The sequence below is a fragment of the Equus caballus genome, chromosome X (genome assembly GCF_041296265.1).
Source record: "Equus caballus isolate H_3958 breed thoroughbred chromosome X, TB-T2T, whole genome shotgun sequence".
Taxonomy (NCBI): domain Eukaryota; kingdom Metazoa; phylum Chordata; class Mammalia; order Perissodactyla; family Equidae; genus Equus; species Equus caballus.
The window spans coordinates 45,621,475-45,646,656 of NC_091715.1; the positions used below are offsets into that span (position 1 = coordinate 45,621,475).

The following is a 25,182-nucleotide window of genomic DNA, read 5'->3' on the forward strand; positions in this document are numbered from 1 at the left end:
ATTCATTAACAGAGGATACCACACAGCACAACAGTATACCTAAGATGCCCACACAGCTATACCTCTGAATGTGGAAGGACTGCCCCCAGGGAGGTGGTAGAGATAGGTGAACACTTCCCTTCCACCCAGCAGCCCTGCGCATGCATGTGACTGCTCTCTTGGCTGGTGTGAACACCCATAGTACCACTGTGGCCTCAAGGGTGGGAACCTGCCTCAGGGCAATGGTGGGAACAGGTGACAGCTGTCCTGAGCCCACGAGTGATTGCTTTCCTGTTTGGTGGGAGAGCCCACAGTGCCACAGTGGTCCCAAAGAGTGGCCTAGGCTGAGACCCCATGAGGAAACACCACACACCACAGTGGCTGGGTGCCACTGTAAGAAGAGTCAGCAGCAGATCTACATGCACAGGGAAATGATTTCCTGGCTGGTGCTAGCACCCATGATACCCCACAACTTCCAGCAGGTGGGGTAAGATCAGAAACACATCTCCCGCTTCCCCCCAGAAGTAGTAGGTAAAGTCTGCAAACTGATACTACCACAAATGCCCTGGCAAAAGATTAGTTCATCAAACACTATGAGAAACAACAGCAACAATTCACAACAGAGGGAAAATGACAATTCTCCAGAAACCACCCCTGAAGTCACAGAAATTTACAACCTACATGACAGAGAATTCAAAATAGCTGTCATAAAAAACTCAATGAATTACAAAACTCAGAAAGACAGAACAATGGAATAAAACTAATAAGAAGGAATACGTCACCAAAGAGATTAAAACTGTAAAAAAAACAGGCAGAAATTCTGGATATGAAGAGCACAATGAATGAAATCAAAACTAATTTACCATCCTTAAAAAAAATAAAGCTGATGTTATGGAGGAAAGAATTATTGTTTTAAAGGGTAGAAATATAGAATTGCTTCAAGTGGAGGAGGAGAGAGACCTAAGATTTTTAAAACATGAAGGAATTCTTTGAGAAATATCTGACCCAATTAGGAAAAGCAACATAAGGATTATAGGTATTCAAGAGGGAGAAGAGAGGGGTAAAGGAGCATAGAGCTTGTTCAAAGAAATAGTAGCCAAGAATTTCCCAAACCTGGGGAAGGGACTGTACTTACAAATACATGAAGTCAATAGAACTCTAATTACATTAATGCTAAAAGACATTGTCCAAGGCATATAATATTAAACCTGGCAAAAGTCAATGATAAAGAAAAATATCAAGGGCATCAAGGCAGAAGAAAATATCCTGCAAAGGAGACCTTATCAGACTTTCAGTGGCTTCCTCAGCAGAAACCTTAAAGGCTAGGAGAGAATGGAATGATATATTCAAAATACAGTAAGACAAAAACTTTCAGCCAAGAATACTCTATCCAGTGAAACTGTCCTTCAGATACAATGGAGAGATAAAAGCTTTCCCAGATAAACGAAAACTGAGGGAGTTCATGGCCACTAGATCTCCCATACAGGAAATGATTAAGGATGACCTCACAACTGAAACAAAAAGACAAAGGTCTACAAAGCTATGAGCAAGGAGATAAATAGACAAAATCAGAAAACTACAGCTCTCTTTCAGAACATGGAAGCAAGCACTCAATTATAACTTAAAAGATAAAGTGAAGGAAAGCATCAAAAGTAACTATAAACACTTCAACTTAGTCACAAACTGACAACACAAGACAGAATAATTTGTAACAACAATAACTCAGAAGGGAGAGGGTTGGAACCTGCTTAAGCTAATGGAGATAAGAGCCTGTCAGAAAACAGACTATCTCATTTACGAGATCATTTAAACAAACTTCACGGTAACCACTAAATAAAAAAACTGAGCAGAGCCACAATTCATAAAAAAAGACAAAACTGAGGAAACTTTCTCAGAAAACCGTCAAAATGAAATGGCAGTCAGAAATACAAGGGAAGAGAACAGAGGAAATACAGAACAACCAGAAAACAAGGAATAAAATGGCAGTATTAAACTCTCACATATCAATAATCATTCGAAATGTAGATAGATTTAATTTTCCAATCAAAAGACACAGAGTTGCTGGATGGCTTAAAAAACAAGACCCAGGCCCCGCGCAGCAATGGCAGCAGTGGCCTGGGCGGCTGTGGCCGGCTGGAGCCGGGCCAAGGAGGGGCTGAGCCACGCGGGATCCTGGAATCCGCGGGGAGGTGGGGATTCTGGGAGGAGACCTCCACTTCCTCCGGGCCGCCGGCCGCTCCTGCCACCCGCACGCCCATGTGGAAGCGCCGCGTCCGGGCGCTGCGCACTGGTGTTGAGCGAGGCGGCGGCTGCCGCGCCGGGAGGATGCTGGGCATGTACGTGCCGGACAAGTTCTCCCTAAAGTCGTCCCGCGTGCAGGACGGCATGGGGCTCTACAGGGCCCCCAGAGTGACAAAGGTTTATTGCAGGCTCTTGGTTTTTCTTCCCCGATGACTTTCAGTCATTTCATCATTCATACGTGGCAGGCACTGTGCTTGGCTCTGGGGATGCACAGGCTGAAAAGTTTGGACTGTTTGCTGGAGAGAAGAGAATGCCTGAAGATTTGGATGAAAATATGGATTACAGGTTGATGTGGGAGGTTCGTGGGAGTAAGGGAGAAGTTCTGTACATTTTGGATGCTACCAACCCGCAACACTCCAACTGGCTTTGATTCGTTCACGAGGCACCATCTCAGGAGCAGAAGAACTTGGCTGCCATTCAAGAGGAGAAAACATTTGTATTTGGCAATTGAAGATATAGAAACAGATACAGAGCTTCTGATTGGCTACCTGGACAGCGACATGGAGGCTGACGAGGAAGAACAGCAAATTATGACAATGATCAAAGAAGGGGAAGTTAAACATTCTAAAGGACAGTCAACAGCTGGCAGAAAAGATCATTTTGGCTGTAAAGAGGACTATGCCTGTCCCCAGTGTGAATCGAGTTTTACCAGTGAGGAAATTCTTGCTGAGCATCTTTAGACATTGCACCAGAAACCCACAGAGGAGAAAAAATTTAAGTGCAAGAACTGTGGGAAGAAATTTCCAGTTAAGCAGGCTTTGCAAAGACATTTTGAGCAGCATCAGGAGACTTGCCGGGGTGATGCCAGGTTTGTGTGCAAGGCCAACAGTTGTGGAAAGAGGCTGAAGAGCAAGGATGCCCTGAGAAGACACCAGGAAAACGTCCATACTGGAGATCCTAAGAAAAAGCTCATATGTTCAGTGTGCAATAAAAAGTGTTCCTCAGCATCAAGCCTACAGGAACATAGAAAGATTCATGAGATATTTGATTATCAAGAATGTATGAAGAAATTTATTTCAGCTAATCAGCTAAAACGTCATATGATCACCCACTCAGAAAAACGACCCTATAATTGTGAGATTTGTAATAAATCTTTCAAGAGGCTTGATCAAGTGGGTGCCCACAAAATAATATACAGTGAAGATAAACCTTACAAATGCAAGCTTTGTGGAAAGGGATTTGCCCACAGAAATGTTTACAAGAATCACAAGAAGACCCACTCTGAAGAGAGACCATTCCACTCTTCTGAGGAGTGTAAGGCTCTGTTCCGGACCCCATTTTCTCTGCAGAGACACCTGCTCGTACATAACAGTGAGAGAACTTTCAAGTGTCATCACTGTGATGCTACCTTTAAAAGGAAGGATACGTTGAATGTTCATGTCCAGGTAGTCCATGAAAGACACAAGAAATACAGATGTGAGCTGTGCAATAAGGCGTTTGTTACACCTTCCATGCTTAGACGTCATAAGAGAACACATACAGGAGAAAAGGAGAAAATCGGATTGTGGCCAGAAATTTGTCAGCAGTGGGACCCTGAGAGTTCATATCCGTAGCCACACAGGTGAGCGTCCCTATCAATGCCCTTACTGTGAAAAAGGATTCAGTAGAAATGACGGACTGAAGATGCACATTCATACTCACACCAGGGAGAAGCCATACAAGTGCTCAGAGTGCAGCAGGGCCTTCAGCCAGAAGCGAGGCCTGGATGAGCACAAGAGGACTCACACCAGAGAAAAGCCTTTCCAATATGATATTTGTGACTTGGCTTTTAGCTTGAAGAAAATGCTGATCCGACACAAGATGACTCATAATCCCAATTGTCCACTGGCAGAATGCCAGTTTTGCCATAAGAAGTTTACAAGGAATGACTACCTCAAAGTGCACATGGACAATATCCATGGCGAAGCTGACAGCTAATGGGAGCTGTAAAGGAATCAAACCATTCAGAAGGGCTCCTAATATGAAACCCATATTCTTGCACCTGATTAGCATAGCAGAAGTAGCCAAAAGCAATTCACTGGTCTCGCAGTTCTTACTTGCCTACCTTTAGAGTCTGTAGGTGCATATGCAAAAGAAGAAAACAAGCCTACTCTTACCAAGAAATGGTACAAATGGAAAAAAATATAACTTGGTAGCCTTGTCAAATACTAGTTGTGCTCTGTCTTATGAAAATGGAAACAGGAATCGTGGCTCTCTGTAAAGAAGTTTATTAACATACTCCATATTAGCCCTTTTTATTTTATTGTTATCTTTGCATGTGTGTGTGCGTGTGCACACATGTGCACATGCTGGTTATTGCAACTGGTTATTACTAATTTAGCCAGAAAGAAATCAAGATATCCAACTATTTCATTGCAGATAAGGATAAGAGCAAGAGTTTTCAAAGTTTTTAGCATAACAGGATAAAACTGCTATTCGGGGAAACAGACCAAAAGTTGATCTTATTTAGTAGCTCCCTACAGCAAGTCAGTTTAAAGTAAAGAGATATTTAAGAACTAAAGCATCTATTGAAATATTGCTCATTTTAGGCAATTCTTAGGAAACATTATTTCCTGTCATCATTCAGATGCAGATATTCATGATCTGGAATACTTTTATAAAATCTACATAAATATGGCCATAACACTTAAATATTCATCAAGCTGGTGTTCCTGAGTTTACGCTAGTTGTCTTTAGGAATTAACAATATACGAATGTATACAAATAAAAATGGAACCAGAACAGGCTCTCAATATTTGCTGACTGACAGAGCGGCAGCAGAATAGTGGTATTACGACATTCGCTATGAGGAGCCTAGCTATTTCCCCTCTCGGTCCATGAAAGTGCACAGAACATGTTAGTGCAGATGTAATAGAGTCCTCAGACCATTAACATTCTGTTTTGCAAAAGCCATTTTCCAGAATCGTGGCAGTAGGTGATTCTGAAACACTTTTAAATTACCCTCAATCATCGTATATAATTAGGAATCCAGAATAAAAAAAAGTAAACTTGGCAATTGTCATGATTGAAATTATCACTGAAGCTTAAGGGAAATTGAAGCAAGCAGCATAATTTCTTCCTTTAGGTTCTATTTCAGTAAAATAATGGAGAGCAACATACAATGAACAGCTTGTTTGGGGAGAAGATATGATAAAATGTAAAGGCGATGTCAAAAGAGCATAGAGGAATCCAAAAACCAGAAAGAAATTAGAATGAAGCCCAAATCATGAACTTCTGTACGTGGAGCCCACTCAAAAGAGAGCAAGTATAATTTTAAGGAATTTATTTGTTCTAGTGATTTAAGGAGAAAGGTTATCTGAAGACACAGTTCTTTCAAGTGAGGAATCTAGTTTTAAGATTATATTCATGCACAGTTCTAGTTTTTTAAAGAAACATGAAGATTCAATATAGATATTTAAACTCTGTAAAAATACTAAATTTGAAACTTACCAGAGATAACTTTAAAAAATATAAATCCCCAGATTATAATTTAGAAGATATCTAAGTGTGGTTATATGTAGCATTTTGTATCTGAAATTATAGACTTTATTTTATAAAAATAGAGAAAAAAATAAGACCCAACAATACACTGCCTCCAGGAAAGACATCTCATCTCTAAAGACAAACATAGGCTCAGAGTGAAGGCATGGAAGACAATACTCCAAGCAAATGGAAAACAAGAGAAAACAAGTGTTGCTATACTTATAATAGACAAAGCAGACTGGAAGATAAAAATGATAATGAAAGACAAAGAGGGGCAGCATATAATGATAAAAGTGACTTTCCACAAAGAGGACATAGCACTTATGAATATACATGCACCTAACACAGGAGCATCAAAGTATATAAAACAAATATTAACAGGCCTAAAGGGAGAAATTAACAGCAACATAATAACAGGGGAGACCTCAACATCCCACTAACATCAAGGGATAGATCATCTGGACAGAAAGTCAAGAAGGAAATAGTGGATTTAAATGAAACACTTATCAGATGGACTTAATAGATATATTTAGAGGATTCCATCCCAAAACAGCAGAGTACCCATTCTTCTCAAGTGCACATGGAACATTCTCAAAGATAGACCATATGTTAGGAAACAAGGCAAACCTGAATACATTTAAGAAGATTGAAATTATATTAAGCAGTTTTCCTGATCACAATGCTATGAAACTAGAAACCAACTATAAGAAAAAAGCTGGGAGAGTCACAAACATGTGGAGACTAAACAACATGCTACTGAACAATCATTGTACCAATGAAGAAATCAAAGAAGAAATTAAAAAATACCTGGAGACAAATTAAAATGAAAATACAACATACCAAGTCTTATGGGACAAAGCAAAAGCAGTTCTAAGAGGGAAATTCATAGCAATACAGGCCCACCACAACAAAAAAGAAAAATCTCAAATAACAATATTAAACTACACCTAACAGAAATAGAAAAAGAAGAACAATCAAAGGCCCAAATCAGCAGAAGGAGGGAAATAATAAAAATTAGAGCAGAAATAAATAGAGACTAAAAAAGCAGTAGAAAGGATCAATGAAACTAAGAGCTGATTCTTTGAGAAGAAAAGAAAATTGAGAAATGCTTAGCCAGACTCACCAAGAAAAAAAGAGAGAAGGCTCAAGTAAATAAAATTAGAAATGAAAGAGGAGGGATTACAGTGGATACCACAGAAATACAAAGGAGTATAAGAGAATCCTATGGAAAACTGTATGCCAACAAATTGGATAATCTAGAAGAAATGGATAAATTCTTAGACTCATACAACCTCCCAAAACTGAATCAAGAAGAAATAGAGAATCTGAATAGACCAATCACAAAGAAAGAGAGAGATTAAAACAAGAATCAAAACCTCCCTAAAAACAGAAGTCCAGTACCAGATGACTTCTCAGGAGAACTCTACAAAATATTCAAAGAAGATTTAATACCTATCCTTCTCAAACTATTCCAAAAAATTGAAGAGGACAGAATGCTTCCTAACCCATTCTATGAGGCCAACATCATCCTGATCCTAAAACCAGACAAGGATAACACAAAGAAGGAAAATTACAGGCCAATATCACTGATGAACATAGATGCAAAAATCCGGAACAAAATACTGGCAAATAGAATACAGCAATACACAATACAGAATAAAAGGATCATACATCATGATCAAGTCAGATTTACTCCAGGGATGCAGGGATGGTTCAACATCTTCAAATCAATCAACGTGATCCACCACATTAAGAGAACGAGGAATAAAATTCACATGATCATCTCAATAGATGCCGAGAAAGCATTTGACAAGATCCAACATCCATTTATGATAAAATCTCTATAAAATAGGTATAGAAGGAAAATGCCTGAACATAATACAGGCCATATATGAAAGACCCACAGCCAACATTGTACTTAATAGTGAAAAACTGAAAGCCATCCATCTGAGAACATGAACAAGACAAGGGTGCTCCCCTCACCACTCCTATTCAACATAGTACTGGAGGTTTTGGCCAGAGCAATTAGGCAAGAAAAATAGATAAAATGAATCCAAGTTGGAAAGTAAGAAATGAAACTCTCACCGTTTGCAGATAACATGATGTTTCTATATAGAGAAAACTCTAAAGGAGCCATCTGAAAACTATTGGAAATAATCAACAACTACATCAAAGTTGCAGGGTACAAAATCAACTTACAAAAAACAGTTACATTTCTATACAATAATAGTGAACTAGGAGAAAGAGAAGTAAAGAATACAATCACATTTTCAATCGCAACTAAAAGAATAAAATATCTAGGAATAAATTTAACCAAAGAGGTGAAAAATTTGTACACTGAAAACTGTAAGACATTATTGAAAGAAATCAAAGAAGATATAAAGAAAAGTAAAGATATTCCTTGCTCATGGATTGAAGAATAAACATAGTTAAAATGTTCATATTACCTAAAGCAATCTACAGATTCAATGCAATCCCAATCAGAATCCCAATGAAATTCTTCACAGAAATAGAACAAAGAATCCTAAAATTTATAGGAAAAAAGAAAGACCTCAAATAGCCAAAGAAATTCAGAGAAAACAAAAACAAAGCTGGAGGCATAACAATCCTTGACTTCAAAATATACTGCAAAACTATACTAATCAAAAAAGCAAAGTATGGGCACAAAAATAGACACACAGATCAATGGAACAGAATTCAAAGCCCTAAAATAAATCCACACATCTATAGACAGTTAGTCTTCAACTAAGGAGCCAAGAACATAAAACGGAGACAGGAAACTCTCCTCAACAAATAGTGTTGGGAAAACTGGACAGCCATATGCAAAAGAATGAAGGTAGATGATTATCTTGCACCATACACAAAAACTGACTCAAGATAGATTAAAGACGACTGTAAGACCTGAAATCATGAAGCTCCTAGAAGAAAACATAGGCAGTAAACTCTTTGACATTGGCTGTAGCAGCATCTTTTGGAATACCATGTCTACTAAGGCAAGAAAAAGTATCCCAAGTATACAAAACAAATTACACAAAAACACCCTTTCAGAAAGATATGTGCACCCCTACGTTCATTGCAGCAATATTTACAAAAGCCAAGATATGGCAGCAACCTAAGTGCCCTTTGATGGATGAATGAATAAAGATGTGGTACATATACATACAAGGGAATACTAGTCAGCTATAAAAAGATTAAATCTTGTCATTTGTGACAACATGAATTGATTTCAAGGGTATTAAGCTAAGTGAAACAAGTCTGATGGAGAAGAAGAATACTGTTTGATTTCACTCATATGTGGAAAAAACAAAATAAATGAGTAAACAAAACACACACATAGATACAGAAGACAGATTGGTGGTTACCAGAGGTGAATGGGGTAAGTGGAAGGAGAAATGTGTCAATGGGGTCAATTTATGGTGATGAATGGAAACTAGATTTTGGTTGTGAGTATGCTGTAGTGTATATAGAAGTTGGATTATAATGTTGTACACATGAAACTTACATAATGTTATAAAACAATGTTAGCTCAATTAAAAAAATCAAAAAGATATTTTCAAAACATTTCATTAAAGACAACAGAATATGCATTCTTCTTAAGAGCATATGGAATATTTTACAGGATAGATAAAATGTTAGGCCACAAAGTTGTCTTAATCAATTTTAGAAGGTTGAAATCATATCAAGTACCTTTTCCAGTCACAATGGTATAGAAACTGTAAGTCAGCTGCAAGAAGAAAATTGGAAAATTCACAGATATGTAGAGTTTAAACAACATGCTACTGAACAACCAATGGGTCAAAGAAGAAATCAAAAAGAAATTAAAAAAAAAAACCTTGAGACAAGTGAAAATGTAAGTACAACATACCAAAACTTATGAGAAAAGGAAAAGCAGTTCTAAGAGGGTAGTTCATAGCAATAAATGCCTACAACAAGAAACAAAAGAAAAATCTCAGAAAACCTAACTTTACACCTCAAGGAACTAGAAAAAGATGAACAAACAAAGCCCAAAGTTGGTAGAAGGAAGGAAATAACAAAGATCAGAGTGGAAATAAATGTATATAGAGATTAAAAAGACAACAGAAAAGACTAGTGAAACTAAGACTTGATTCTTTTAAAAGATAAACAAAATTGACAAACCTTTAGCTAGACTCGCCAAGAAAAAGTACTCAAATAAAATCAGAAATGAAAGAGGTGACAATACAACCAATATCACAGAAATACAAAGGAACATAAGAAACTATGAACAAATATACATCACAAAATTTGATGGTCTAAAAGAAATGGATAAATTTCTAGAAACATACAACCTACCAAGTCTAAATCATGAAGAAATAGAAAATCTGAACAGACCAATTCCTATTATGGAGATTGAATCAGTAATCAAAAACCTCCCAACAACCAAAGCACAGGGCCAGACAGTTTCACTGGTGAATTCTACCAAACATTCAAAGAAGAATTAATATCAATTCTTCTCAAACTCTTCCAAAAAATAGAAGAGGAGGTAGCACTTCCAAACTCATTTTATAAGGCCAACATTACCTTGATAAACAAACCAGACAAAGATGCCTCAAGAAAAGAAAATTACGGGCCAATATCCCTGATGAACATAGACTCAAATTCATCAACAAAATATTAGCAAACTGAATTCAACAATACATTAAAAGAATCAAACCATAATGAAGTGAGATTTATTCCAGGGATGCAAGGATGGTTCAGCATCAACATCAATCAGTGTGATACATCACGTTAACAAAATAAAGGATAAAAATCATATGATCATCTCAATAGATGCAGCACAATCATTTGAGAAAATTCAAAACCCACTTATGATAAAAGTTTCAACAAAGTGGGTACAGACGGAAGTCACCTCAGCATATTAAAGGCCATCTGTATGTGACAAACCCACAGCTAATATCAAATTAAACAGTGAAAAGCTGAAAGCTTTTCCTCCAAGATCAGGGACAAGAAAATGATGCCCACTCTCACCCCTTTTATTTAACACAGTATTGAATGTCCTTGCTGGAAGAGTTAGGCTAGAAAAAGAAATAGAAGGCATCCAAATTGGAAGGACGAAGTAAAACTGCCATTATTTGCAGATGACAAGATATTATATTATAGAAAACTCTAAAGACTCCACCAAGAAACTATCAGAATTAATCAACGAATTTAGTAAAGTTTCAGGATACAAAATCAATACACAAAAATTTGTTGCATATCTATACATTAATAATGAATTATCAGAAATAGAAATCAAGAAAACAATATCATTTATAATTGCACCCAAAAGAATAAAATACCTAGGAATAATTTTAACCAAAGAGATGAAGTACCCATACACTGAACAGTATAAGACATTTTTGAAAGAAATTGAAGAAGACACAAGGAAATGGAAAGATATCACATGTTCTTAGATGAAAATATTACTACACTACCGAAGCAATATACAGATTCAATGCACTCTCTATCAAAATTCCAATGGTATTTTTTACAGAAATAGAACAAGCCATCCTAAAACTTGTTTGGAAGCACAAAAGACCCCCAATAGCCAAAGAAATCTTGAGAATAAAAAACAAAGCTGGAGGCATCATGCTCCCTGATTTCAAACTATATTACAAGGCTATAGTAATCAAAATAACATAGTATTGGCATAAAAACAGACACATAGTTCAATGGGACAGAATCAAGAACACAGAAATATACCCACACATATATACATATATGGTGAATTAACTTGTGACAAACAAGCCAAGAATACACAATGAGAAGAGAATAGTCTTCTAAATAAATGGTGTTGGGAAAACTGGACAGCCACATGCAAAAGTATTAAACTGGACAATATCTTACATCATACACAAAATTATCTCAAAATAGATTAAAAAGTTGAACATAAATCTTGAAACCATAAAACTCCTAGAAGAAAACATAGGCAGTAAGCTTCTTGACATTGATCTTGGTGGTGATTTTTTGGATCTGACACCAAAAGCAAAGGCAAAAAGAAACATTTCCAAATCATATATTTAATAAGAGGTTAACATCCAAAACATATAAAGAACTCATACAACTCAATAACAAAAAATAGCAACCTGATTAAAAAATGGGCAGAGGATCTGAGCAGATATTAAAAAAAAAATACAGAAGGCCAACACATAAAAAGGTGCTCAACATCACTAAGTATTAGGAAACGCAATTCTAAACCACGACGAGATATCACCTCACACCTGCCAGAGCAGCTATTATTAAAAAGACAAGTTCCTGCTGGAGAGGAAAAAAGCCACCTTTGGGTGCAGCAGAGCTTCTCAGCTGGCCAGGCAGGAGCCACCCTAACGTACGCAGCCCTCCCTAGAGGAGTGAGCACTGGAGCAGGGGCTAACCGATACTGCTTATAGCTTCTTCAGACTCAGCCCAACTGAGACAGGGGTCTTACTGTCTGGCTTTGCTGGCTATTAACTGAAGCCAGGGTACCCCCCAAAAAGACATGGGTCTTAAAGGACCCACACACAAACTCATTCATTGCAGCAACCTAAAGTAGCCAGAGAGAAGGCTGGCAGTCCTTTGGTGAAATGAGACTCACCTGGTTGGTTCTGGGGGCATCTTGGTGAGAGGAGAGACCTCTCTGGAGACTGAGACATTGGTGGGGGCCATTGTTCTGAACTGGTCCAGATGTGCTGACACAGACCCCAGTGGGCACCATCAAGGTTGATCCCTTGGCCTGTTAGCCCAGGGGTCTGCCACGCCCACTAGAGCACAGATTGAATCCAGGTCAGCCAGTGTAGGCAACCCGCCCTAGGGACTGGCCCCACCTAACAGCAAGCCCTCAGGCTACTTTTCAGCCTGCATTGTCTGGGTGCCTTGATCCTCTACAGACAGGCAAGGGTGCCTGCCTCTGTGGGGCACGGCCTGTGGGAGGACCAGGTGAACAGTGGGGGGCATTGGTGGAGAAGAGGGGACATTGGGGTATGCTCCAGGGGATTCAGAAGTGTGCATGGACCAGGACTGTGTGGATGGTCTGTGTGGTCCTGTGGAAGGTGAGGCTTATCAGTGGCAGAAGACCTGTGCTTCACAAGTAGCCATAAAAAGGATCAGCCCCACTTTCCAAAGCCTGAAACAATTGAGTGCTCCCATGCCAAGGGCCAGCCCCACTCAGCTGCACACCTAAGAGAACTGACAATAGCCTTGTAGGCCTGAGGCCTATCACAACTGTAAGCCTCTGAGCCTAGCAATCAGCTACACTGGGTACCAACCCAGTTAAGAGGAAAACTGAAATAGCAGTGTGCTGATAGACTTTGTAGCCAACAGTGCTGAGGCTCCCCAAACTGGATTTATAAACGGCTGGCCAGGGAAGGAAAGATTAGACTCCCTGGGTACCTGCAGTAAGAGCAACCCTGCAACAGCAGAAGGTCACATGTAGCCCACAAAGGGGTCAGTCCTGGATCTTTTGGACTGGTGATGAGAGGGAAGCACACTGCTGGGCCTCATAAGGCACCTCATACATAAGGCCACTTCTCCAAGATCAGGAGACATGGCCAACTCATCGAATACATAGAAATAAGCACAGAGAAAGAGGCATAATGAGGAGGCAAAGGAATACTTTCCAAGCAAGGGAACAGGACAAAACTCCAGAAAAGGGACTAAATGAAACAGAAACTAGTGACCTACTCGATAAAGAGTTCAAACAAAATATCATGAGAATGCTCACAGATATGGGGAGAAGGCTGGATGAACACAGTGAGCACATCAGCAAAGAACAGGAATATATTAAAAAAATACCAATCAGAAATGAAGAATACAATACTGGAAATGAGAAACTCACTAGAGGGACTCAATAGCAGAGTAAAGCATCCAGAAGAATGGATCAGCGAGCTAGATGAAAGACTAGAGGAAATCACCCAAGCAGAACAGAAGAAAGAATTAGACAGAATGAGAACAGTCTAAGGGAACTCTGGGACAATATCAAGCATACTAACATTCGGATTATAGGTGTCTCAGAAGGAGAACAGAGAGACAAAGAGGCAGAAAATGTATTTGAAGAAATAATAGATGAAAATTTTCCTAAGCTGAGGAAGGAAACAGACATCCAAGTTCAGGAAGCACAGAGAGCTCCAAACAAGATAAGCCCAAAGAGGCCCACACCAAGGCATATTATAATTAAAATGTCCAAAATTAAAGACAAAGAGAGAATCCTAAAAGCAGCAAGAGAAAGGCCACAAATGACATATAAAGGGAAGCCCAGCAGGCTATCAGCGGACTTCTCAGCCGAGACCTACAGGCAAGAAGAGAATGACATGATGTATTTAAAGTGCTAAAAGGAAAAAACCTACAGCCAAGAATACTCTATCTGTCAAGGTTGTCATTCAGATTGGAAGGAGAGATAAAGAGCTTCTCAAACAAGCAAAAATTAAAGGAATTTATCACCAAGAAACCAGTTCTGCAAGAAATGATGAAAGGACCTATTTAAGTGGGAAAGCAAAGGCCACAAATAGAGATAAAAAAAATTGTTATAAAAAAACCCCCAAAAAACCAGTCAATAAAATCACTTGTAAGGTAAAAATATAGTAAAGGCAGCAGATCAACTACCTGTGAAGATAATATGAAGGTTAAAAGACAAATGTACTAAAATCACCTATTTCAATGATGAGAGGGTAATGGATAGACACACACTAAACAGGAGACTATATGTGATTTGAAAAACATATAATGTGGGAGGAGGGGAGTGAAAAAGTAGAGGTTTTAGAAAGAGGTCGAGCTAAAGAGTCTATCAGCTCCATATAGATTGTTACATACGTGGAATATTAAATAGAATCCTTATGGTAATCACAATTCAGAAACCTGTAATAAGTAAGCAAAAAACTAAGACAAAAGTAACCAAACATATTGCTAAAGAAAGCCATCAAAACACAAGGGAAGCGAGCAAGAGAAAAAGAAAGGAACAGAGAAGAACAACTAAAACACCCAGAAAAAAAGTAGCAAAATGGCAATAAATACATATTTATCAATAACTACAATAAACGTCAATGGAGTAAATGCTCCAATCAAATGCCATAGGGTGGCCAATTGGATAAGAAAACAAGACCCATGTGTATGTTGCATACAAGAGACACACTTCAGACCTAAAGACACTCAAAACTGAAAGTGACTGGATGGGAAAAGATATCCCATACAAATGGAAAAGAAAAGAAAGCGGGGGTAGCAATACTTATATCAGACAAAATAGACTTTAAAAGAAAAACTGTAACAAGAGACAAAGGCGGGCACTACAGAATGATAAACGGAACAATCCAACAAGAAAAGATAACACTTGTAAATATCTATGCACCCAACATAGGAGCATGTACATATATAAAGCAATTATTAACAGACATAAAAGGAGAAATATCAGTAACACAATAATAGTAGGGGACTTTAACACTTCACTTACACCAATGGATACATCATCCAAACAGAAGATCAATAAGGAAACACTGGCTTTAAAGGACACATTAGACCAGATAGACTTAGTAGATATATACAGAAGATTCCATCCAAAAACCACAGAATACACATTCTTTTCAAATGCACATGGTACATTCTCCAGGATTGATCACATATTAGGCCACAAAACAAGTCTCAATAAATTTAAGAAGATAAAATAATACCATGCATCTTTTCTGACCACAAAGGTATGAAACTAGAAATCAACTAGAAACTAGGAAGAAAACCAGAAAAGCCACAAAAATGTGGAGATTAAACAAAATGCTACAGAACAACGAGTGGGTCAATGAAGAAATCAAAGAAGAAATCAAAATTTCCTGGAGACAAATGAAAATGAAAACATGACATGCCAAAATCTGTGGGATACAGCAAAAGCGGTTCTATGAGGGAAGTTTATAGCAATTCAGGCCTACCTCAATGAACAAGAAAAACCCCAAATAGACAATCTAAAAGTGCATCTAAAGGTACTGGAAAAAGAACAACAAATAAAGCCGAAAATCAGCGGAAGGAAGGAAATAATAAAAATCAGAGCAGAAATAAATGAAATAGAGACAAAAAAAAAAAATAGAAAAAATTAATGAAACCAAGAGCTGGTTCTTTGAAAAGATAAACAAAATTCACAAACCCTTAGCTGGACTCACCAAGAAAAAAGGAGAGAAGGCTCAAATAAATAAAATCAGAAATGAAAGAGGAGAGATACAATGGACACCTCAGAAATACAAAAGATAATAAGAGAATACTATGGAAAGCTATTCGCCAACAAATTGGATAATCTAGCAGAAATGGATAAATTCTTAGAAACAAACAACCTTCCAAAACTGGACCAAGAAGACGCAGAAAATTTGAATAGACCAATCATCAGTAAGGAGACCCAAACAGCAATCAAAAACCTACCAAAAAGTAAAACTCCAGGACCAGATGGCTTCCCTGGTGAAGTCTACCAAATACTCAAAGAAGACTTAATATCTATCCTTCTCAAACTATTCCAAAAAATTGGAGAGGATGGGAGGCTTCCTAAGTCATTCTATGAAGCCAACATTATCCTGATACCAAAACCAGTCAAAGACAACACAAATAAAGAAAATTACAAGCCAATATCACTAATGAACATCGATGCAAAAATCCTCAACAAAATACTAGCAAATCGAATACAACAATACATTGAAAAGATCATACATCATGATCAAGTGGGTTTCATTCCAGGGATGCAGGGATGGTTCAACATCCGCAAATCTATCAACGTGATACACCACATTAACAAAATGAAGAATAAAAATCACAGGGTCATCTCAATAGATGCAGAGAAAGCATTTGACAAGATACAGCATCCATTTATGATAAAAACTCTAAATAAAATGGGTATAGAAGGAAATACCTCAACATAATAAAGGCCATATATGACAAACCCATAGCAAATATCATTCTCAATGGAGAAAAACTGAAAGCTACCCCTCATAGAACAGGAACCAGACAAGGATGCCCACTGTCACCACTCTTATTTAACATAGTACTGGAAGTCCTAGCCAGAGCAATCAGGCAAGAAAAGGAAATAAAAGGGATCCACATTGCAAAAGAAGAAGTGAAACTGTCACTCTTTCCAGACGACATGATTTTATATCTAGAAAACCCTAAAGAATCCACTAAAGAACTTTTAGAAACAATAAAGGAATACAGTAAAGTTTCGGGATACAAAATCAACGTACAAAACTCGGTTGTGTTTCTATACACTAACAACAAAGTAGCAGAAAGAGAAATTAAGAATACAATCCCATTCACAATTGCAACAAAAAGAATAAAATACCTAGGAATAAACTTAACCAAAGAGGTGAAAGATCTGCACACCAAAACATTGTTGAAAGAAATTCAAGAAGACACAAAGAAATGGAAAGAGATTACTTGCTCTTGGATTGGAAGAATTAACATCGTTAAAATGTCCATACTTCCCAGAGCAATGTATAGATTCAACGCAATCCCTATCAAAGTTCCAACACATTTTTCACAGAAATAGAACAAAGAATCCTAAAATTTATATGGAGCAACAAAAGACCCCATATAGCCAAATGACTCCTGAGAAATAAGAACAAACCTGGAGAGATCACACTCCCTGATTTCAAATTATCCTACAAAGCCATAGTAACCAAAACAGCACAGTACTGTCACAAAAACAGACACACAGATCAATGGAACAGAATCGAGAGCCACGAAATAAACCCACACACTTATGGGCAGGTAATATTGGACAAGGGAGCCAAGAGCATACGATGGAGAAAGGAGAGTCTCTTCAACAAATGGTACTGGGAAAACTGGATAGCCACATGCAAAAGAATGAAAGTAGACCACTCCCTTACACCATGCACAAAAATCAACTCAAAATGGATTAAAGACTTGAATGTAAGACCCGAAACCATGAAGCTTATAGAAGAAAATATAAGCAGTATGCTGTTTGACATGAGTCTTAGCAGCATATTTTCAAGTCCCATGTCTGACTGGGCAAGGGAAACAAAAGAAAAAAATGAACAAATGGGACAACTTCAAACTAAAAAGCTTCTGCACAGCAAAGGAAACCAACAACAAAATGAAAAGACAACCTAACAATTGGGAGAAGATATTTGCAAACCATATATCAGATAAGGGGTTAATATCCAAAATATATGAGGAATTCATACAACTCAACAACAAAAAACCCAACAACCCAATTAGAAAATGGGTAAAAGATCTGAACAGAGATTTCTCCAAAGAAGATATACGGATGGCCAACAGGCATATGAAAAGATGCTCAACATCATTAGCTATCAGGGAAATGCAAATCAAAACTACAATGAAGTATCACCTCACTCCAGTCAGAATGGCTATAATTAACAAGACAGGAAACAAGTGTTGGAGAGGATGTGGAGAGAAGGGAACCCTTGTCCACGGCTGGTGGAGTGCAAAGTGGTGCAGCCACTGTGGAAAGCAGTATGGAGTATCCTCAGAAAATTAAGGATAGGTGTACCATATGATCCAGCTATCCCACTTCTCAGTATTTATCCAAAGAACTTGAAAACACAAATGCAGAAAGATACATGCACCCATATCTTCATTGCAGCATTATACACAATAGCCAAGACTTGGAAGCAACCTAGGTGTCCATCAAGGGATGAATGGATAAAGAAGATGTGGTATTTATACACAATGGAATACTACTCAGCCATAACAAATGATGAAATCGGGCCATTTGTGACAACATGGATGGACCTTGAGGGTATTATGCTGAGTGAAATAAGTCAGAGGGAGAAAGTCAAATACCATATGATCTCACTCGTAAGTAGAAGATAAAAACAACGAGAAACAAACACATAGCAACGCAGAATGGATTGGTGGTTACCATGGGGGAAGGAGGGTGAGGGTAAAAGGAGTGATTAGGCTCATGTGTCAGGGGATGGACTATAATTAGTTTTTGGGTGGTGAACATGATGTAATCTATACAGAATTTGAAATATATTACGATGTACATCCAAAAGCTATATAATGCTATAATCCAACGCCACTGCAATTAAAAAATAAATAAACAAACAAAGAAAAAGACAAGAAATAACAAGTGTTGGAAAGGATGCGGAGAATAGGTAACCCTCCTACACTGCTGGTGGGAATGTACACTGGTGCAGCCACTATGGAAAACAGTATGGAGCTTATATGCTCCAGCTCTTCCACTTCTCAGCATTTATTCAAAGAATACAAAAACATTAATTCTAAAAGATATATGCACCCGTCTGTTTACTGCAGCATTATTTACAATAGTCAAGATATGGAAACATCCTAAGTGCCCATTGATGGATAAATCGATAACAAAGATGTTTTATATATATACAGTGGAATATTGCTAAGCCACAAAAAAGCTGACATCGTGCCGTTTGCAACAACATGGATGGAACTTGTGGGTATTATGCTAAGTGCAATAAGTCATACAGAGAAAGACAAATACTGTATGACCTCACTCATATGTGGAATATTGAAAAATGAACAAACAAACACATAGATACAGAGGATAGGTTGGTGGTTACCAGAGGGTAGAGAGGTGGAGGGAGGCCAAAATGGGTAATGGGAATCAATTATATGGTGGTGGATTAAATTAGTATTTTGGTAGTGAGCTACTGTCGTACGTACAGAAGTTGAATTATAATGTTGTATAACCGAAACTTATATAATGTGATAAACCAATGTTACCTCAATAAAAAAGAGATGCCCAGCGCTGGCCCCGTGGCCGAGTGGTTAAGTTCACGCGCTCCGCTGCAGGCGGCCCAGTGTTTCGTTGGTTGAATGCTGGGCGCGGACATGGCACTGCTCATCAGACCACGCTGAGGCAGCATCCCACATGCCACAACTAGAAGGACCCACAACAAAGAATATACAACTATGTACTAGGGGGCTTTGAGGAGAAAAAGGAAAAAATCAAAATCTCTAAAAAAAAAAAGAGATGCCTGACTAATTTCAATTTTAAAATTAAATTTTAATAATAGTGTAAAAGTAGTTTGTGTACTTTTATTGAGTCATGAAGTAAGCTTAAATAATATTGATATGGAAGATTTAGTCATTCCTTTCTGTGGTTTATTTTAGTATTAGTTCTCTAGTATTTTAGAATGTTCTAGTACTCTAGTATTTCTTGAGATTTTCTAAAAGGAAAATTTGATGAAGAATTTGCCTATGATGTCTTTCAGGTGAAATTAAACAAATTGACTTCTTCACAGCAGATACGTTTTTATAAAGAATTTATATTTAGAAAGTGTTATTAATTACCATTCACTTTTGCTTCATGAATAAGATATTTTGTAGATATATTGACCCATGCTTATATTTTTAAAAAGCAACAAATACACTAATTTAGGTGATGAAGCATAGTTTTCTTTGATTATCAGAAATATATTCTTTTTTTGGCATCTGTCTTTTTCTGGTGGAGGGGGTTAACCCTAAGTGTGATTTATTATCCATTTATCAGTTCTTTATTTATTGAGATATAATTGAAATATAACATTATATTAGTTTCAAATGTACAACATAATTATTGCATACTTTTTTATTTTTCAAAATGATCACTACAATAAGTCTAGTTAACAATCATCACCACTCATAGTTACAAACTTTTTCTCGTATGAGAACTTTAAAGGGACTATCCTTTTCCCATTATATATTCTTGGATCCTTTGTCATAAATTAATTGACCATATACATGTGGGTTTATTTCTGGGCTCTCAATTTTGTTCCATTGATCTATGTGTCTGTTTTTATACCAATACCATACTGTTTTGATTACTGTAACTTTTTAGTATAGCTTAAAATCAGGAAGCACAACGTCTCTAGTTTTATTCTCCTTTCTCCAGCTTGCTTTGGCTATTTGGGGTGTTTTGTGGTTCCATACAAATTTTAGGATTGTTTGTTCTATTTCTGTGAAAAATGCCATTGGGCTTTCGATAGGGATTGCATTGAATCTATAGATTGCTTTTAATAGTATGGACACTTTGACGCTATTAATTCTTCCAATCCATGAATGTGAACTATCCATTTATTTGTGTCTTCTTCAGTTATTTTATCAATGTCTTATACTTTTTAGTATTCAGGTGTTTCACTTGCTTGGTTAAATTTATTCCTAGGTATTTTATTATTTTTGATGTAATTGTATGTTTTTAATCCCAGGTGACCAAAATGTACAGTCAGAATTAATGCAGAGCAAACGTGAGGATAAGAATAATATTCCATGATGAGTTTCTGCCTTCCTTACCAGATTGTATAACATTTTATTTAGAAGGTATATTTTATGATTCAGTTTCTCTGAATTTCTGTATGTTTTAATGTGCTTTACTGAAGTAATGTGCTAAATGACTCTAGGATACTGCTTAAAGTAATTATAATTTAAAAGTGGAGAGGTTAAAGGAACACAAATGAAAGTAAGTTTTCTTTATTTCCCTGAAAGTGATAAGATATAAGCATTTACTATTTTAAATTTCCCTCTCAGCATCATTTTAGCTACGTTCCACACATTTTGATATGCTTTATTTTTATTCTGATTCAGTTCTATGTATTCTTATTCCCTTTTTATTTTCTCTTATTGGTGAAATAAAATAAATTTTGACCTATGGATTATTTAGAAGGGTGTTGTTTTATCTCCAAGTATTTGGAAATTTTCCTGTTGTCTTTCTGTTATTGTGATGATAGATCAGTTCTGTATTTTGATAGTGGTGGTTTTAACATAAATTTATTCATGGGATAAAATTACATAGAAACAATGCACTCACACACACACATGAATGCAGGTTAAGAAATGGTGAAAACTGAATAAAGTTGAGTAGTTAACAGTATTGAGTCAATATCAACTTTCTGAATTTGATACTATACTACAGTTATATAAGATGTGTGCAGGGTACCCAGAACTCTTTTACTTGTAATTTCCTGTGAGTTCATAATTTTTACAAAATAAAAATGTAAAAACCCGCTAAATATTAAGAGAACAAAAATACAGTTTTCAATAATGAGTAAAATATTTGAATAGATACTTCACCAATGAAGATGTATGGATAGCAAATAAGCACATAAAAAGGTGTTCAAAATCATTCATAAATAGGGAAATGTAAATTAGAACCACAACGAGATCCCACTACCCAACTTTTAGGATGGCTAAAATTAAAAAGAATGACCATACCAAGTATTATTGAGGATGTGGAATAACTATAACACTGACATTCTTTTCATGGGAATGTAAAATGATACAGCAACTTTGAAAAATAGTTTGACAGTTTCTTCAAAATGTAAATACACATCTAACATATAATCCATCCATTCCACTCCTATGTCTATTCAAGAAAAAAGAAAGTGTATGTCCATACAAAGACTTGCATATAATGTTCACATCTTTATTTGTAATATGCCAAAAGTGGGAATAACTCAAATATTAATCAACATGGGAATGGATAAACACATTGTGGTATATGAATACAACTATATACTATTCATCAATGAAAAGAACGAACTATCAATAAACACATCGACACTGATAAATCTCGAAGTAATTTTGCTGAGTAAAGTAAGACAGGCAAAAAATAATAACATACTACCTAAAAAATTCTTGAAAATGTAAATTAAAATATAGTGACTAAAAATTCATCAGTGTTGCCTGGGGAGAATTTACAGAGTGGGATGGAGGGAAGTTTGGATTAGAAAGGAATATAAGGAATCTCGGATATTCTCATTATTCTGTACTTTAAATATATGCAGTTTATTGTATGTCAATTATACATCAACAAAACTGTTAAAAATTGCTGATGAGGTATTTCACACTCTTTTTTTATACTAAGTCTTCGAATTCGTGTGTGCATTTAACCTTTACAGTACATTTCATTTTCACTAGCCAAACTTCAAGGGCTTAATAGCCATATGTGACTAGTGGCTACCATATTGGAAGGCACAGGTTTATACTATTCTGTAGCTGGAGATCCACAATTCTAGAGGGGTGTAAAGGAGGCTCAAGACAATATTCTGTGTCTCTTTATGGAGAAGACAACTCTGTTGAAAGCCCATGGGCTTTTATGGACAATTAGCTGAAAAATGTCAGAGTGAATTTTTTGTTATACTTTAAAGGAGTGTTTATGCACAAGAAAAGCTATCTTGGTTAGTTTCGATATGTGTACAGTTTTTTAAGTTTAAAGATAAAAAATCCTAGTTTTTTTGCCTTTAATTTCAAAGAATAAAACATTTTCAATTTAATCTAGCTATTTTAACAATCATTTTCAAAATGTCATTTATGGGTTTGTCAATTTTTTTTACATATTTTAAAATGGCTTTGTAACTGTAAAATATTTAAGCTTCTTTTTTAAACACTTCAATTTTCTCACAATAATTCCCAAGAAATTAGGTAACACTACTCAGAATAATTATATAAATATAATATATCTGATATTCTCCTAAATATTCCAATATTATTTGTTTTATAAAATTCTCATAACTTTCAATATAAAATTTTCAAGTCTAGTAATTTATTCAACTACACATTTAAAATTAGAACCCACTGAATCCTCTAGTTTGTCAAATTCTCTTACCACTGCAAAACTTTAAATAACAACTATATAGAAATCAGGAATGACATCAGCAAGATGGTACAATAGGAGTCTTCAGAACTTATTCCCCCACAGAAACACCAATTTTGACAACCACTTACAGATGAGTGTACATTTATGGGAGCCCAAGAAACCAGCTGAGAGTTCCCAGCACCTCACTGGAGCAAAATATCCAAGCTTAGACACATTGAAGTTGGTGAGAAGAGCAGTTTCACTTTACCCACATCACCCGTCCCCAAAGACAGCACAACTCAGTGCCAAGAAAGATCCCTTTGGGTCACAATTACTTCCATAGGGGAAAATGAGTGCATAGTGAGTGCTTGGTTTCCCCAGTCATGCAAGATGCTGCCCAGGAGGCCTAATTATGCTTTTACCCCACCCAGAACACTGAGGGGATGAGAAATGACTATATGGTCTGGGGGTAGGCAGGAGCAGGGAATAGGAGCAGGACTCCCAGTAACTGGGGTGCAGAACTCAACAAAAGTCCATGGCTTCTACTAACTACCTCAGTGACTCTACCAAGAGGCCTGTCCATGAGACTCAAAGGATGCATCACCTGCAGACTATCCAAACTAGCCTATTTGTGCCCCCTGCCATAACTTGTGCCCCATGCACACTCCTGCAGAGTGCAGGTACAGGTGTATGAAGATTTTAAATAAACACAAGCAGACAGCCAGCTTGATGTTGCTAGGTTGGGAGAAGGCATAATCTTGAACACTTCAGATAACTGTAGTAAGGAAAATTAACAAGATGTTCTCAGCACCCAGACTGGCTTGTTGAGATCTAGAGAAGACATAAAATCCTAAGACTTCCCCTGCAAGAGAGAATGAGAGGAGTGGAGTGGGTGCATCCATAGAAGTTTGGAGATATCCCAAAATACTCAGCTGGGCTGAGTGGTGAAGGTCTTTCTCTCCTGAAGCCAGTCAGTAAAGACTGGAGGTGACTTCTTCAAATGTGAAGGCAGCAATGCAAAACTTCAAGAAACGTGCAAAATCAAGAAAACATGACATCAAAAGAACACAGTAATTTTCCAGTAACTGACCCCAAAGAAATGGAGATCTACTAATTGTCAGGCTTCAAAATAGCTGTCTTAAGGAAGGTCAGTGAGATACAAGATAAGTGGACAACTCAGCAAAATCAGGAAAACAATACATAAACAAAATGAGAAGTTCAATAAGACATAGAAATCATAATAAGAACCAAACTAAAATTCCAGGGCTGAAGAATATAATGAATGAAATGAAAAATGCAATGGAGAACTTCAGCAGTGGACTTGATTAAACAGAACAAAGAATTGGTGAGCTTGAAAACAGATCATTTGAAATTATCAAACCAGAGGAGGAAAAAGAAAAAAGGATGAAAAAGTATTAAGGAAGGATATGGGATTTATGGGACATCATCAAAAGAAGCTGTATATGCAATATGAGAGCCAGAGAAGGAGAAGAAAGAGAGATAGGGGTCAAAAAGCTTATTTAAAGGAATAATGGCTGAAAAATTCCCACTTCTTGAGAGGGATATGGACATCCTGATCCATAAAGCTCAGAGATTCCCAAATACAATCAAACCAAAGAAGATTACTCTAAGACATATTATAATCAAATTTTCAAAAGTCAAAGAAAAGAGTTTTAGAATCAGCAAGAGCAAAGCAACTCATCACATCAAAAGGAATCCTCATAAGGCTATCAGCATATTTCTCAGAAGAAAACTTGCAGGCCCAGAGAGTGTGAGATAATATATGCAAAATGCTGAAAGAAAAAACTTACCAATCAAAAATACTATACCCAGCAAATATGTCCTTTAGAAATGAAGAAGAGAAAGGGACTTACCAAGAGAAACAAAGACTTAGAGAGTTCATCACCATTACATTTGCCTTATAAGAAATTCTAAAGGGA

The 25,182-nt window shown here is 37.0% G+C and overlaps 1 pseudogene; it reads left to right on the top strand.

Annotated features, from left to right (window-relative positions):
- The first annotated feature begins 221 nt into the window (after window positions 1–221).
- LOC100059561 (PR domain zinc finger protein 5 pseudogene) lies at window positions 222–4,367 on the top strand (annotated as a pseudogene).
- Window positions 4,368–25,182: the final 20,815 nt, after the last annotated feature.